We start from the raw sequence: 20000 nt of genomic DNA on the forward strand, positions 1-20000 counted from the left end.
ACATGCACCCACAAGCACACGCACACGCACGCACACACACACACACACAATATATATATATATATATATATATATATATATATATATATATATATATATATATGTATAATCACTTTAACGAGTGATTATTTTATGACAAATCACCACAGGTGAATATATGAAAGACTGGTGTAGGTCTTCACCGGTTTCAGCTTTATTTCAAATGGCTTGGAAATAAAGCTGAAACCAGTCAGGACCTACACCCAGTCTCTCATTTTTTCACCTGTGGTGATGTGTGACACATGCACACACAATATATAGATATTTATATATACAGTATTTATATACATAAATACATGTAATATATATATATATATATATATATATATATATATATATATATATATATATATATACAGTATATATATAGTCAAGATGAAAATTAAAAGTCACCAGAAACTTCTTCAAGTTACAATGACATATTTTGTATTTAAAAACTACAATTGTTAGCCGACCGTTTTAATCAAGAGTAAAAGTTATGAAGCTTAAAAGTGTGAATTTCAAAACAGTATATATTAATTGAAAATACTGTGTCCTATGTACTAGTCCATTCGTTACAGGCAACACCTCGTTATATGACTGCAAAGATCCAATGCAAAGTTCTAGTCTGTATGCATTAATTCAAGCTGTGTTCATAAATATTTTAACCATAGATACATTGATTTACCTTTTTTTTTGGTTAAGGATACAAATTAGGTGTGGTCTTTCCATTAACAGCAATATTTGGGATTATAGTAAAACTAATGGTAGGTAAATGAATAATTTACAAATTTCAAATACATTTGTATGCCCGATGGCTCCATAATTTATACAAAATCCATAAAAATGGTTAAGCGCCAAACAAGAATAAATACAGGAATAAAATTTAACGGGGGCCATTTATTTGCAAATAAAATTTACTCTTCCTAACCAACATTTTTATATCAATATATTGCTTGAAAACAAATAACTAAATCGGATTTTAATCTTTCGAACATCATCCATAAACATGCAATCTTTATAATGGCCCATAACAGTGCGGTATGGGAACATAAAGGCTTTGTTTATTTTCATATTTTGTTTGAGACCGCCCCCGCCCCCCCATAGTGAAATTGTATTTTTTATGGTTAAATAAAATAGACATTACCTACAAACTCAGTTTAAATTAAACGTTATTAGAAAAAAACTTACCATCTAAAAATTGGAATGTCTGTGTCATGGTACAAAATTCTCTAATAATACTCACATTAAAAATCACTTCATTAAATCCTTATCTCGCCTCTTGTGGAATTTGATTTCGGTCAACCTTCTCACTCTACAAAATTTCACTGTCAATATAAGCATAACTTCCATGTAGTTCACAAAAAAGAATTCCACTGAGCTCGAAAGAAAGCACGAGTAAAAACAGGTCACAATACTTCGCCTCCACGGAATTCGCATAGTTACCTTACCCCATCCTGATGTAGCCATTAAAATTTAGTGAATATTAGAATACTGTCTTGAAAATAAGAATCTTTCTTATTCATTTAGATTTATCGAGATATTAAGCCCAATTAAAAGTCACTAATTGTACTCTATTTCTTGGAAGGTTATAGAAAAAAAAATTTTTTTCTTTTTTTTTCGAAATTCAGTTAATCACATAGGCACCTCCAAAAGATTTGAGGATATTGTCCATCAATCAAAGCAGCTATTGTCGATGTGATCGTTTATATATATATACACACACACATACATACATACATACATACATACACACACATCACATATATATATATATGCAGTATATATATATATATATATATATATATATATATATATATATATATGTATATATATATATATATATATATATATATTAAGATGAGAGATGGGCAATTCTAACGATTTTCTTTCAAAATTAAATGCATTAGTGCCCGGCATCAAATTCAAAGTTGAATGGGAAACAAGCACCAAAATTCCTTTTCTTGATGTTTTGATAATTAGAGACACAACAGATTACAAATTTACCGCGTACAGAAGACCAACATTTTCACTTTCATATATTCACATTTTTTATCATGACATTTCTGTTGAGACTGGCGTAGCCAATAGTTTGTTCCTAAGAACCTTTCTGATTTGTGTCCCGGAATTCCTGGAGAAACGAATTTGAACTAATCCGTAAGCAGCTGTCATCCCTGAAGTACCCCGATCATATAACTGAGAAAGCTATCTATAAAGCAAACATCATTTTCTACCGACTTCCTCAAAACATGAAGAGGGAGACGCCCAGCAACAAAATCAAAATCCCACAACTGTACAAGATTAAGACGTTGAAACAGAAATTTGGTAATTCTAGCCCTTTTGTGTTTACATACCCAGATACCCTAGCCAAAACCCTAATTAACGTCCAACAAAATCCAATCCCCAAAGATATAGGAGTATATGAAATTCCTTGCCTTGACTTATGAGTATATGAAATTCCTTGCCTTGACTGTGACAATCCTATATCAGATTTACTGGTAAATTCCTCACCCCAAAACTACTACAACACAAACGTTAAAACAACCATAATTGTCCAATAAATTGGAATTTGTCACGTTTAATTTTTAATAGCAATTGTTGGTCCAAAGCCAGATGGTAGACTCAGCACTTATTAAACAAAGAAATACGATGATCCTCTCAAAAGGAGCCTGAGTTTTGATCCGACTGATAAAATCTTCCTCTAACCAACGGTTAACAAGATTAAGAAGAAGCTGTCAACAGGAGTGACGTAGAGGCCGACTTCTGAAACACTCCTTCAACTGTGTAAACACTACTGTTCTGTACCTCTTGATCCATACCTGTCAGTTGAGGAAGACAGTACTGTTGTCTTCGAAATATAACGCTGTTAAATCTACCATTTTGGTGTTTTTATGGGCAACCTTTATGAGATGAAATTCTCTTTAAGCAGAAAATATTTTATAATCGTATATATATATATACATAATATATATATATATATATATATATATATATATATATATATATATATATATATATATATATATATATATATACATATACACAGTACATATATATCCATATATTTCCATCAATAAATAAGACCGCAAATTCGAGCATAATGTTAATAATAACAATAAAAATAACTATATTACTCTCAGTGTTGGAACTGGTAAGTCTAAAGGTGACTGAAAGCGTCAACAGATGTCTGTAGTCTGTTAGTTATAGGGAAAATGTTTGAAACAGAAATTAAAAAAAGGACGCCACAAGCTGATCCCTTAAAAACTTCATGAGAAAAATACTGTATTTCTATTACGTCAGCCGACTTTCCAAACTTATGGTAAAAATATCCAGCCGAATCAAATATTTCGGATCAAAATATTGATATGATACATAGCATGCAATTAATGTAATGCAGTTTCCCTTGTGCATCACTCCCCCACAGGCTTTAGTGCTATTTTTGCTAGGCACAGTATTAATCTAAAATTAATTGCTTTGACAATCCTAGGCGATTCGTTTTTTATATCATTAAAAATTTCCTATCTCAAGTATATAAAGTCTTTAAATCTCTGTATGCCCAACATAGATTTTAATTTCAAGGTTTCCACATATATTTGTACTCAGACAAACAAAAAACTGTGACAGTTTTCACCTCATTTTCAATGTTCCCTCCACGCGCCGGTCTCCCCGACGCCTACCTTCCAGAACAAAGATATCCACTTTAATATCATGACGTAGGTAGTCTCGGGACTAGGTGTATTGGACCCTTAATCCGTCGACGTAACACATGATTTCACTTTACTATTCTCTGGTTGGCCAGTTTCCATGACGTCACTGCATACGACTTATGCTCAGCTGTCTTAACGATTAGTGTGCAAGAAGAAAAGGGTCTCAATTGTTTTGAAGAAAAAATCTCCTGGGGTTTCCCGCCAACAAAACTTTGTTTAAAAAAATAATGTATAAAAACTCGTCAGTTTAATTACAGGAAAATAGTGTTCTCTTACAATTAGAATTATTCTAAAATTGCATTACTTTAAGTTTTCGACAATTATTATTAGTTATCATTAACTTTCACCACGCGTCATATAGTGAAAATTCTTGTTTTATAAGTATCATTTACTGACCTTTTCTCTCCCAGTTTGGAATACTGCTTGCATACCCATGATACTTTCATTACTGTCTTCCTACTTATACGGAGTGAATTAAAAAAGGTAATCGTAGAACCAATCGGGTGATCTCAGCTTAACCGTCAGTACTATTTTGTTTGAATCTCTTTGGGTCCACGAAAACGGATTGCACCAACACAAGTGGCCTTAAAAGTATTATCTCTGGTACAACAAAGCAGAGCGTCGAACACTGTTCCATTATAATAATAATAATAATAATAATAATAATAATAACATAATAATAATAATAATAATAATAATGTATGAAAATGTTTATTGACCATAAAGATAGTTCATAACAGTGAATTTTCCGTCAAATACCAATTTCCTCTAATCACATCCTACGCTACAGGAATGTTCTGCAAAACAGACTCGGCTGACAAATAATATAACTTTAAAATCGTTCAACTGATGCTGTCTAAAAGTCACTTGCACTGTGTTATGGGCCTCTGATTGCTTAAGGACAGAGCTTTCTCTCCTTTGGCAGAGTCACTTAGCACCCACAGGGACACCTTATCGCATATTTAATCTCAGAATTGCTCGGAATTTATGAATCCCCCCCTTTTGGGTTATAATCCACTGTCTTTTTCATCAGCCAGCCTATTCTTTCTTTTTCGGGTTGTGTACCATAAATACATTCAGTATCTGACCTTTTCATCCTACTATTCAGAAATTCTTCATTAGGTGCGAGAAGCATAATGTAGTGAACGTGAAATGATGTAAGTAAAGGCAGCCTCAATCATTCTGTCACCTAAACGACCACAAAGGCAGACGCGAGATGTATCTGTCTTCTGATAACGCCACATATTGACATCCCTACAAATCACTCACTAATTATACTTCAGCTTATTGATGGGCAATTAGAGTAAATGATAATCGAGTAAGAATTGGCCTTTATTGGAGATGTAAATTAGATAAAGCCTCACCTATAAACCGATATCGTTTCACGTCTGGTAAAGCTCACCCTACCCATCTCCAACAATAACCCCCTCCCCATCCTAGACAATGGGACAGGACGCCACCAGAGATAGAAATAGGGGGGGAAATTGCTAAATGAATTTGGTATTGAATATATCACCAATAATGAAATTTCATTCCCTAAAATTCTTTCACACCTTACGCTCGGAGACTTCAAATTGAATTTATGCATTTGCTGAAAGAGCAAAACATGCCTTTTGCTGATAGCAGCGGTGAGACACACACACACACACACACACACACACACACACACACACACACAGAAATATCAGATTTCCGAAACGAATAAATTGAGCAAGAGCTGACGAAATGTCAACGATAGCCAAGATAGTCAAATGAAAAATTTGTATTGACACAAAAGGCAGAAAATACGAAGAGCTACATAGCAATAGTTCCTAATATATTCATTCAATTACAATGCTTTTAGGTGATTAAGCTATTTACACTAAACAGTTTAGAGGGAATATAAAGTATACGTGACGTGAAGTAAAAGACAAAACACATTATCAATTATTTAGCTTTGCATACCTCAACAGACACTACTAATTAAGCCTTGTTACCTTTTTCGTATGCATAATTTATGTCAGAACATAATAATTTGCATATGCTCTAACTTCCAGTTTCTAGAAAATTCAAACTTTCTAGGACACAAAACCTACTGATTATATAAAAAATTTTAAAGTCTATCGTCAAATTTATTCAAGAGCCTGAACACTTCTGTCTCTTAAACTTATAAGTTTTAGAACCAAAGTACAGAGGAAGCTTTTGCAGGTTAGCTTACAAAGTATGGATCTAAATAATTTGTTTCTAATAGATACCTTGTAATCAGGTATAATCAGGTAAACGAAAAGTGACTAGAATCAAATTCGCAAAGTAAAGTACTTAGCCTAGTTTGGACAAATGACTTCACAAGGATATCCAGAGACGATGTTTGTCAAACAAACAGCCTCGTTTCCAGCCAACAGGTTCGGGGTCTACACGCTCATGGGTTTTAGATCGGAACTATGTTGCTTATGCAATAAAATCCCTTTGCAGTCATGCTTGCATGCCAGTAGTCATAAGAAATCAGTAATTTATGCATTACAACTCGGATATATATCAGACTTTGTGGGGAGGCCGACAGTTCCCAGAACCCAAAGTCTACCTATTAGGCAGTAAAAACTACATATGCTATACTTTTATAGATTGTTTGAAAGATGACATATATTAATCTCATATGTATGACTAAAAACTTATCTTTAAAATAAAGCATTGTCTATGATACTGTACTTTATAAACAACTATACTCAGCAGTGCCAACCACCTGAAAGATTTGTCAACTATACGCTATAATCCATGATACATACATTGATAATCAGAATTCTGAATTGTTAAGGAGCTTCCAATCTTCAATCTTAAATCTTAGTTTGATTAGTAAAAATAGTTTTTGTATCACCTTCAACATGACTGCCACTGAACAGAGAAAATTACCGTGTATATTACTTCTCACATGACTTAATTAATTAGAGTTACAAATGTTAGTTTTATATTCAATTAAGAAAAGAAAAAATTCATAAGTACAATGCTTTTATTAACACGGAAAGTAAATATTTGATTTTATTTGAAGTATGCGAAGAATCTTTTTTTATTCGAATGAAACAAGGAATAAACTCTTTCATAATAAACATGCATCAAAACATATTAAAAACAACTTGCATGAACCAGGACTACAGAGCGAATTTTCAAAAAACCTAATCTCCACTTTGTAACTGAAAAATAATTGTTTTTACATTTATAGCCCACGTGAAATATAACAAATAAAAGCTTTTCTATTCCCTTAAAGTGCATGTGAAGATAAGATGTGGAAGGTTTTTCCAATCTTTTGGATGTTGTTTATTTGACATATATTTCTTGACTGCTGTCAGACAGAAGTAAAACATGAATTTTAATCTTCAATTTGTTACTGTTTCTCTCCAATATACAACTGATTAAAAGAATATCTCAAGTCTCAAATGAATACCAAAAATATCAGTTTAGCCCGTCCTTTGCGGAGTTCGATGGGGTCCTTGTGTTATTGAAAAAAATGCACAAGTTGAGAAGCATAGTCCTTTTATGCATCAGATGAAAGGTCTCGCGTGTGGATTGTGAAAACAATTATTTAAAACTCATTCCTTATGCTGCAGAGGCACCAACGACACCAGCGATGAAATGTTTAAAATTACCATATCGTGTTAAAGGAACCTGGTGCTGTCACATAAAACGCGACTGGTCAAACGACGCAAAAATACAGGCCTCTATGAGGTGACTCTTGACGTCCTGGTTTTTCTTGCTTTGTTGCGTCTGCTTATACCGTTATACTTTTTTTCTTTAACGATCTTACGATCATCCACGAATGGTCAAAACTTTTCCGTTTCTTTTCGTGAGTTGGAATACCAGGTAATTTATTTATTCAGCAACAATCCATTTACCCTGACAGGGAGTGGATTCAGAGAAAATAAGGAAGCCATTAGTTGCCCATTCGTCGGCGAAATGTTGAATTCTGGTTTCATGTATCATATTCACGCAAGTGCTGACAATTCGTCAGAAATGACAGCAGTACAGACGATGAACATTAGTTTCGTCAAGAAGCTCGGGCCTAGATACCTTCATTCTAAATTTCAAATATAAGGGGACATTAGAGAGAGGTTTGCACTGGTCTTAGAGACTTCAAGTCTAAACTTGCATTTCATTACCGCAGACTATCGCTATTAAACACAAAAATAATGTATGAAACACACTATTATATACACACTTTAAACATACACAGAAATTCAGTTGTTGTTAACTTTAGTAATTTCTCGTAACTATTTTTCATGAAGCACATTCTTCATTATTGTGGTGTTCGATAGATATTTTTTTTTAAATCTCTGACAGACATCCAACTCAATTCTTCAGCTGTGTAAACAGGAACATTTATTTTACTATCAGTTTTTTAAACAAAATTCTTACACCTAAATGAAAAGGAAGTGTCTCAAGAATCTAGTGATTTTCTCATGTAAAAAGTGAAAACTACAATTCCAGTTTGTTTGTCACTAACTTCATACCAAATCTAACAAGCGATGAGAAAAGAACACATAAGAAAACTCCCCTGATCTCACTTATTACAATGATGATGCGGATTCCTCAATGATTTATTAAAAAATAATAACAAGTACTCGTTAAATTTAACATAAGAAGAAAAGCATAACTTATTAACTAGTAGGAGCAACAATAAATAATATGAAAATACAACTTTAAAAAAATTCCAACATTACCTTTAACTGCATTGAGCTGGCTGCCCATCATCTGTTTGGCTATAAAGGCAGCCATTTTGGAGGAGGTTTCTTGGTATCACTTAACACACAAAAATATAATTTAAAGGTGTACACACTTTAGCACTTCACCTCACTACTACACTTCAAGTCACCGAATAAATCTGAAAAGAGAAACAAAGGTAGTTTTGTAAATCCAGTGGATAAAATCATGAAATTCATATAAATTATCCTTCGTAATTGTGTTTTTATCAGGTCAGTTTTAAATACATGAAAGTTGTATGTATATGTATATCATGATATACGTTAAAGCAGCATTCAATTATTGCTTTATTCTCATATTATAAAGTTTGCGTTATTGCATAACACGGGAAAGCAACCCGTGAGACTGATATCAACAACTAACACGAAGAACTACGAAGGGCTACACAGAGCTACCAAAGTAATAAGAACTATGCTCGCACTACCTCCTGGAACGTAATATTTCACATAGTTGTCCACAAAGCGAGCTGGAAAGTGGAATCTGTGTATCGACTAATACTGAGACTGTTCCTCCTAACAGATCTAAAGTTTAATAACTAGGCCTTTAACCCTAACGGAGATTGCAACTATACTTTCCGGAATAAATCACGGCAATGGCACCAGAGACATTGTAAGTTATGTGGTTTGGATGAAGAGCTACGTAGAGAAATCCGGTAATTATATACATTTCAACACGACCAATAACTCAAAAGTATTTAAAAAAAAAAGGAAAAAGATATGCTTACAAATACATAAAAACATACTCTTAAAAAGTAAAGTAAATATTCTTAAAAACGAAAACGGATTTGAGAACAAAAGATAAGCGATGAAAGTTTAGTTATTTGAATGTTTCCTTTGTTTGGTAATTTCATCATTCTGATGACATTCAGAAATCACACAAGAAATCAATATTATTCATAGCGATATTTCATAACATTACAATAATAGAAATACGTTACAATAATAGAAATGTACTAGAATTTACGTCTCCTTAGTAATTGGGATATGGACGTCTTCCCCTAAAATGATGAATGACAGGAAGTACATACACGGTTAATCGACGTTCATGAAACAAAGAAGAGAGTGACAGCAACTAATTTCATTACCCATTTGCGAAATGGGGCTTTTATTATTTCCCACTAATTTTTACTACATGGTTAAACAAGTGTACCCTCATTATCAAAAATGCCTGTAATATAAGAGAGAGCTGGAACAAAAACCTATGGATAATATATTACACGTTCAGCTTCAATTAGTGATGTTGACGTTGACGGTTACCCACTGAAGAAAAATACAAATGGATAGTACATTTTATATCTTAGGGTTGTTATTTTGAATAAGAATGTGATACTTTCTCCCACGTGCTTAGGACATTGATTATTATTTATCAGTCCATTGCTTTCACGCACAAGGTTTTCCTCAACAGAATTGTAACTCAACAGAAAAGGAGAGGCTTAATTAACACAAATATTCTTACAGGAACTTTGACCCAAACCACACTTTGGATAATATGTGTGTGTTTTAGCACAACAACAACAAACTTAAGGGAATACCTATGACCTTTAAAATCAAGCGAATTCAACAGAAGTGTGACCGAGACAAAAGTAAATAGATAAGAAAATTATAGCAATGATAACAATATTTCCTTGTGTTTTATTCCTGTCTTTATAATTAATTGCTGCTGGATGCCTACGGACTGGGCCTACTCTATAACGGGTTTTTCAATATGTGAAAAATTAATGCCTATGGTTTTCAGACTTTTGACATCATACAAGTCCGTTTTAAGTCAGTTTAAACATGGAGAAAGATTATATATTTTTATTGTTAGGGGAGTTTTATCATTCTCCACTGGTCTTTAATATTAGTCTTTCAAGAATGAAATTTTCTTATCGATTCTTAAGTGTCTCAGCATGTTTGACAGTACGGTATAATTAGAAAAAAGAATGGGTAAAGAGAACTGCATTTCTTTTGAATCTCTAAAATACTTATCATAAAGAAATACAAATCATTCTGGGAATTCGCAGTGGACCTCAAGAAATTCCTGGAATTACCAGATTCCGAAGGCCACAGCTATTACCGAATTCTAGAAACCTAAAAACAGCTACGGAATGGCTGATGCAGCATCCCTGACATAGGCTAGCTTTATTCCTGCCAATTTCTGAACTTATTTCTTGTAATTAGTTTTGTTTCACTGCCTACGTGACAAACTTCTGCAGTTGTGAGAGTGAGAAATAAAATAACCTTCAACTTCAAACAGTATCATTTTTCTACTCTTGATAATCATTCAGTATCAGTTTCTTGAAATATGATTAAAAACATCATTTGTCACCTACAATTTATTCAACATTAAGATGTTCATTCATATAGCAACAATAAACATCAGCATATATGAAAGATAAAGGTGCTTATTTACATATTTTGCTTTATATTTTACACTGTAAATCACCATTTGAACATAAGATTGTGAGGTTTCGCTCCTTAGGCTGTTTAAACCAACCCTCTCAAAAAATTACGTGAAATTTGATTTTCTGCCATTTACACACGTAATTAAAAAAACAATCAGGATAAAGGTATTCCGATTGCCGATAGATATTATTTTTACATGTAAATTTCATTTTTAAGAATTACAGATGAAGGTGATGTCTATCTTTAGATAATATAAGTTACATAACAAAATGATTGGTAACAAACTGTCATTTTGAAATGAGTATAACACACTTGCATACATACGCAGATATTATATATTATATATATATATATATATATATATATATATATATATATATATTTTATATATCTGTTTATGCATGTTATACTCATTTCAAAATGAGTATAACACACACACACACACACACACACATACACACACACACACACACACACACACACACACACACACACACACACACACACATATATATATATATATATATATATATATATATATATATATATATATATATATGTAGAAAATCACAGTAGATGCACATAATTTCAGTGTATAATGAATCCCAGGAAAATCACAGGAAGTTCAGTACCAAGCGCTTTCACGGTTATTAACGCATCGTCTGCGTTAATAAACGTGAAAGCACATACTTTCTCATTTTCCTGTGGGATTCTTATACACACATATATATATATATATATATATATATATATATATATATATATATATATATATATATATATGTAAATATGTATATAAATATATATATATATATATATATATATATATATATATATATATATATATATATATATATATTATGTGCCTTTGTGCGCGTCTATGAATTAGAATATTTTGATATATATTCGAAAAATAAATTAATACGTAATGATCGCTAAGTTAGTCAGATCTTTGAACGACAAGAAAGTTGACATACAGAATAAAAAAAAAAAAAAAAAAATAGAAAATCTTATAGTGACAATGAGGAGAATTATTAGTTTTGTTGAAATTCAAGATTTGACAGCAACTGAAAAACTGATTCACTGAACATCACTTGTTGTACAGTAAATCAGAAATGCAATCAATCAGACGCCGTAAAAACAAAAAATTCCAAATATTGTTGTCAGTTGAAATGTTTTACTCGCGAACAATGGAAACAAGACCGTTGTGTATCGCATTCACCTTTTGGAAATCATCAGATTATGCGGAGAATGGGATATCAAAGAGACGTTTACATTCTGTATACTTAGGAAGGTCAGAAACATTATTACCGAGGCTGCACATCTGCTGTTATATTAAAAGGTAGAAATGGCTTCAATACTGTGGGAATACGCCAATAGCAAACAAAGCTTCATCAACACTGCTTCTGGCAGTAATTGCCCACAATACCAAACAACAGTTTGTGCTACCATTCGAAAGGCCGTGAACGCATTTGAAGTAACGAAAACAACGTTTGAAAACTGTTTTTCAGTGCAGTGATGATGATATTCAAAAGAAACTAAGGAGAAAAGTCGTTCGGCAATAGTTACAAATACTGATGAGGTCTGCAGTATATGAATATTTTTATTGAATGGAAAAAATGACAGCTATTGATACTAAGAATGGCAGTGATTTCCCGCTAATAGCCTGTTGAATAGCGTTGAAATATAATATAGCGCGAACGCTTACTACCAGATGAGCTTAGAATTTCTATGTCAAGGAGATTAAGTAACTAATTAAGTACGGGAGATGAAACACTGGTGTCGATATTGAAGACAGAGAGGAAAAAGGAAGGGAGACAGATAGTTTGGTCAAGAAGTGAGAGAGATGGCAAACAATAAAAAAGAGGTAACGGCCAGGTAACCAAGGACTTCATGGGGAATAAGAAAACTATTCTTCAAGCAAGGCTGTTATAACAGATTTGTACGCACTGGTTAAAACAATGCACCTTCCAAAGGGAATAAAAATGTTGAAGGCGTATGACTTGCAACCTATAGATTAATTGGTACTTAACTGATTAAACACAGAACAGAGACATTCTGTGAATAGAGGATTATCTGGTCTGCCTACAGCTCTCTCAAAAACAATATGAAAGAGTAAGACCTCTAGAATCGTTGGGCTTCAGCATCTGGCCAGTGTGCCCATGCCTTTAAGGCGACCGTCTATGCAAGAAAGTATATGCACTGAGAAGGTTAAAGAGTCAACCAGTTTGAGAAAAAGATGCAGATGAAGAGATGTTGTTTGAACAGAATGATACAAGAATGAAAAAGGCACAGGTGACATGCTGTGGTACGTCGGTGAAAATTTGATTATGTAACATTATATCAGTAATTTCAAATATCATAACATACAAGAACTTGGCATTCTAAATGGGTCCTTTCTTACCAGTTAATTTAGCACATACAATATCTGTATTTCTTTAAGATATAAGAAAGCGCCGGCAGATTACCTAAGAACGATACCAGATAAAGAATGCAAACTAGTACGGTGCCATTGTCGTAGCAAATAAAACTGACCACTATATCATGGAATTAAAACTGTTGAACGATCTAAGTACTACTTTAAATGATCGAAAGTACCTTCTGTCAAGTCGATAGAGAACTGCATCGACAGAAAAAAAAACAAATATACTGCTGAAGGAATTTCAAATAGTCAATTACAAAAAGCTGTACACAGCGAGGTCCCATGTAAAACAACGAGCTTGTCTTAATTTCACGGGATGCTTAAGTGCACAAAAATTGCTGCCCTTACGGCCCATCGTCGCTACTTGTAGCGGCCTTAAAGCCACGTTAGCAGGAAGGCATGATGACCAACTTTCTCCTTTAGTGGGCACGGTATCTTCAGCACATGTTAGACACGGAGGTTTTCATTCAAGGGCTGAAGGAGGCTCATGGTTATTCTGGAAAAATGTTGCCTCGTTATTTGGTAATGCTCCCCTTGAACTACATGAAAAATGTTAAAGGGGCATAAACATTTGCCGCTCTCCACTGAAGTATTTCTTAACTTTATTAAATCATGCGTAGTCAACTGCTGTTATTTTCAATGGTTAAGATTATAAACAAAAATCAGAGGTAACAACACAATCCCCACTTTCGCCTGTTTCGGCTAATATCTGCATGGAGACTGCTCAAGAGATAATTTTGAACTTATGCCCCTCTCATTTTCAACCAAATATTTGGGTCTGTCATGTTGACGAGGGTTTTATTCTTTTCCGCTGCTTCCGAAGAACTATATTGTTGGTCAACAATCAAAAGCAACAAATTCCATTTGCGTATGAATGAAAGAGAATACAAATTTACCATTATTTCTTTTAGATGTTTCATTCTTTCACAACCCAAATACAATGTAGTTTAAAATATTTTCTATTAGATAACTAACGCTGAGTTACAATTCCAGAAATATCACTGTCAGAATGGCTGCCGGAGCTCTAAGAGTTTGTGACCCACAGTACTCAGCACTGAGACTGTCCAAATTCGAAAAATCTCGGGTGAATTGTATTTTCCATTTCATTTTATAAAAGATACTCTACAGGTAGACGAAAAGTTTACGACCTAACAGACTCGTATATCAGCCACAACAGTAAATACATAACATTTCTTTATTATGAAAAGTTTAGCAAAACAGCTACGTTCATCAGTAACTGAGGATGTGCTGAAGTAGCATTTACATAATTATGAAAGCTCAATCAAATAAAAATTTGCTAAAAATTAACAATGTTCACAGCACTGGTAAGGATGATAATAATAATAGAGAGGAAATAGAAGTGATTGCTTTGGACCGCAAAATGTAATCTATTTTATTCTGGGGAGAGAAGTAGACTCATGAACGTGAGATTACAAGAATATACAAAGCCACAATGAATTTGCTCAAAATTGCGGGATCGAAAAATTTTTTGGGAAGAAAGACCATGCCATGGATTGCTATGAAACAAAAATTATGTACAAGAATTACACGAATAATAAAGAAAGGCATAGAAGTAAAGGGCAAATATTTGTAATGCCATAGATGGTAATGAAGCCCTACTCGAGAAGACACACATACAAACTAGTCTATAATTCAATAATCTAACATTCAAACCAGTTTATTTTGACCCCTGATACTGAGTCTTCTCGTTTCCCCTTGTACAGTGGCAACTGTCAGAGAAACAACACAACAATAATGAAGGTCATTTTTGGTATTCATAAAACCTGGTCACAAATAACGACCAACAAAGAGGAAAAAGGCAGCAATTTGCACGAATTCAGCGTTTGACAAGCAGGTGCCAGGGGACAGCAATTACATGATCACCATTTCATTAGTAACGACTAAACAATCGTTTTCATCAGACTCTGGACAATGTTTTCATTATATTTTTGCTGTTTTTTTAATGTTTCCATATTCTTCATCAATTATCTGATGAGCGCTAAAGCGCAATGTCAAAATCTTCCATTTTGTGTAGACCTGTACTGGAATGGAATGTGAATGTGAAATTTAGGCACGAAGCCAAGCACTTGTACTTCCAAAAATAACTTTGAGCATCATATTACTGCGTATTTTCTTTTATAGTTTCCGGATTCAGTAGAGTGATGCACCGTAGATTCATACTCACAAACACACGCATGCACTTTACACATACACACACATACGCATATGTATATATATATATATATATATATATATATATATATATATATATATATATATATATATATATATATATATATATATAATGCAACTTTTAACCTTTTCCTCTTCTGGAGAGAGAAAAAGGGAAAACAGAAATCGAGAGAGAGAGAGAGAGAGAGAGAGAGAGAGAGAGAGAGAGCCGCACCAACTAGAAGAGAATAGCGAGGGGAACAAAACCCCAGGCGAACAAGAACGCAAACAGGCACAAACACAAAAGCTGGAACTTGGGGGCGGCAGCTTTGTGTAGTTTCATTGGTGTTGCCTCGCTGGAAGCCTGGGGAGAAGTTTAGTCGAACCGGTGGAAATTAACTTCTTGCTTTTTGGACTGTTAAGTTTGGAAAAAGCCGTAAAAGACGTTAAACCTAGGGATATTTCCCTAGCGAAGGCTGCCAACGAGGATATTAAGAGTCCAATTCAGAGGATGTTGAAATAAAAGTGCCCGGAAACAAACAATTTTTAGCGACTTCTTGATTAAATTTTTGTTTAAGTTAAACGAAACTACGACTCAATAACAAGATGCCGTTTTCCGATGTGGAAACTGAATTGCGGATGGCAGAATAACACCGGTTCAGGCGCATATGAACCTCTTTGATTTGGGATTTATGGAATGCAACTGTGTTAGGGAAAAAACAGGACCAGTCCATTATGACCAATCCTAATGGAAAAACAATTATCATGTAAAAGGTTCCAAATTCATTGTATTTTTAAAAAGGAAATACAATTTTGTATTAGGCCTAACAGGTTGAAATTGAAATAAAGGTTGATATCACTGACTTGAAATGAAGTCTGCAATAGCATAAAGTTTGATGTAGGAGAGTTTTCATAACTCATCTAAGCATCGGCTACATAATGCTGAATTTTCATATTTTACCAGAACCTACTGGAAGAAGGAACCTTGTTCTTTAAAAATACATATCAGAAGTGGCAAAAATTTTGAAATGGTTTGGATATGTAGAAAGAATAGGCAAAGATGGATTAGTGCAAAGAGTTTAGAAGTCTGAAGTTTTACAAGGATGGAGGAAATATAGACCTAAAATTGGCTAGATAAAAAGAATGGCAGATTTTCGGGAAAGGGATGACCTTAATATCCAGGAAGCCAGTAAGTTTGAGGAAGATAGAGGTGGATGGTGCAGTTTATGTAGGGATTTTCGACGAGCTGCTGAAGACCCTTCTGTGCGTTGCCTGAAGTGTTATGTAGTGACAGATTTTTATGCATTGTTTTGTTTTTAAAATTATGGAGACATCCCTCGTTTGGGGATATGGGTTACACACACACACACACACACAAATATATATATATATATATATATATATATATATATATATATATATATATATATATATATATATATATATGTTTGTTTGTCTTCTAAATATACTGATGTTACTTTCAATTTTTCGGATGCAAATACGGACTACTAAAACAGAACCTGAGTCATTTTTAGTTTCTTATTAATGAGATACTTCAGTTATATAATATATAATTTCAGACTAAAGATAAAAAATCATTACATTTCTATATCTTATATCTCTAAAAATTGCAAATAATTATGATTTGCAATCAATGCTTTTCTATGAAACAGCACAAATTCCTCCAGTGACGGCTAAAAGAGAGTCAGTTCTCTATCTTTGCCCTTCAGTTTTCCCCTCCTACTGTTGCTCACAATTGTTTTTGTAATGAAACAAGCTGAAACTCTTTTATATAAAAACATACATACATGCATACACACACATACACATATATAAATATAAATATATATGTATGTATGTATGTATCCTTAAAACATTTTTATATGCTCATCACTACCAAAATTCTTCTCTACATTGGCAAAATTAATATGTAATCTATGTAACTTCCCTTGTTGTTATTCAACTGAAATATCTGATGCCACTTGCTGAATTATAAAGAATGACCTACGGTACAGTCTTTTCAAAGTTCAAAGAGAAAAATACCGATATTTAAATAAGTTATTCGTTTAGAAAAATATCTACAAAATATTCTCATAACAGACAAAGTCATTAATATAAGTCCCCGAAAACAGGTTATTATAATGGTGGAACGTAAATCAATCTAAGATGTCTAAAAAGAAATAAAAAACAACAACATTCAGTTGTTGGTAAACTTGGCTCAAGAAAGACAATGGTCATTTTAGGTTCAATCTCTGAGGAGAAATCCAGTTAGTGGGAGGCTGTGTCACTCTCGTGACAGAAATCTTAATTCGGGTGATTTTGGTTTTAATGTAATTTTCTCAAATTCGCAGGATTCAGGCAGCAGGGCCTGCAAGGGAAACCACATTGCCTAACATTGTGGATAGTTATAATTTATATTTAAACGCAAGTACATTCATATAAACACACGCAAGGACAGACACACACTCACACACATATATATGTGCACATGTGTGTGTTTCTGTGTGCGTGTTGATTAGCTGAGGGTTTGTATAGGAGTAATTTCCTACCATAGTAAGGATAAAAACTTTAATTCACTTCTTGAAAACGCTACAAGCCTAATCTGTCCGGGAAATAAGATTCTCTTTTGTGCAGGACTTTCTAATTGGAAAAGCGCCAACGATAGAGAATCGTAATGATGAATTAGGCAGATGAGAACCTAATACGAAAAAGAGAATGTCTTAAGAGCGCTGCTGATTACATAAGAGGATTTACTCTCATCCGGAACCTTTTCTTTATGAGTTAATGGAAATTACTTTTTTTTTTTTTTTTTTTTGTCGTTTACGTCGTTTCTCAACTTGAAAATAGTCAGTAAAGTAGGATTGTTCACTTATGACACCAGCTTGTTTCTCTTTTCTATGTATATCAGAAATTTCCCTTTATATTTCATGACCGTTTACAGATTCATTAAAACAGCACCTTGACCGAAGCAGTGCTGATGTTAGTTGTGTCTTAGTAGTGTTAGGGCACATAAAAATAATATTTTCAATATCGCAGATTTTTAAAAGTTACGTAAATGTATGTGCATTTAAGCAATCGAGGAATTACGTTCGTTCTATCCAGAAAAGATAATTTTCAAACCCTTTAACAATAGGTAACTTTAAAATTCTACCATTGGTAAAAATCTGAGCAGGAATTATCAAAGCAGAAAACAATTCCTGACAAACGATGTCTGTTACTCTTTTGCCGTACACACACACACACACACACACACACACACACACACACATATATATATATATATATATATATATATATATATATATATATATATATATATATATATATATATATATATATGTTACAGTCAACACGCGTAATCAGTCAATGCAGCATGTGACTGAATTTCAGTCATCACGCGTAATGCAATTTAGGACATTTGATCCCCAGGAGCTAGTACTAAACACGGCGAAATACATTTTGACCCCCAGGGACTAGTACTAAACCCGGCGAAACAGTGTGAGGTGACTCACTGTTTCGCCGTGTTTAGTACTAGCTCCGGGGGGGATCAAATGTCCTTAAAATGCATTACGCGTGATGACTGAAATTTCAGTCATTACGCGTAATGACTGATTACGCATATTGACTGTAACATATATATATATATATATATATATATATATATATATATATATATATATATATATATATATATATATATATATATGATCTTAAATGTATCATAGAACCGATGCTCAAAAGGCCATAAATGAGAGAATGAAAACGAAATAACTGAGAAGGTTTTTCCTTATACATTTTTACCAGTTGCACAGTACACATACTGCTAATGAACTGTTTTATTGACATCAGTTCAGTCCAGTTTAATGCCCTTTTGCTGTTAAAATGTAAGCAATGTTGATTATACGACAGATTATATTAGGAATGGTTGGGCTTCGCAACAACCGTTAATTGCCTTACATAGCATCGCTTCATTTAGCCCAAGCCTTTTAACAGGCTGCACTAAATAACGCTAATTATGTTGGGGTCTGCTTTTCCCTGATTAACTTGGAATTTCCCGTAAATCGCAAGCTATTCCCAAATAACCATTGGGACAGATTCACCTCGAACTTATTTCGTTAGCGGCTTAATCAATATTACAATAATGTTTTTCTTCCAGCCTCATTTTAATATACATACCAAGAAACCCATACACAAATCTGTGTTTTTTACAGAATTATTGCGCAACCAATGGCAAGATGGAACCTAATCAAATCGTGTTATGATTGAAGAGAAATTGACTTCAGCAACAATTCTTAAGAACATCATAAAGAAGCGGAAAGGAAGGTTATACCGCACATTAACAATGTTTTTATAAACAAAGGAAATCATAAAACTCCCCAAAATGCCGACATTATCGGTAAAATTCTTCTTCCGAGAGCCACTACCTGCCAAAATTCTTTTCAGCAGTTTGTAATCTGGAAAACCCCCCATAGCCTAAATGCATTCCGCAAGATTTGAATTACTATGCAATACTATTATCTTTATTTTCGTTTTCTCTGTACTCTAGATACTGATTCTGTCTTCCTTGAT

Source organism: Macrobrachium rosenbergii, chromosome 55 (assembly GCF_040412425.1).
Source record: "Macrobrachium rosenbergii isolate ZJJX-2024 chromosome 55, ASM4041242v1, whole genome shotgun sequence".
Lineage (NCBI taxonomy): Eukaryota > Metazoa > Arthropoda > Malacostraca > Decapoda > Palaemonidae > Macrobrachium > Macrobrachium rosenbergii.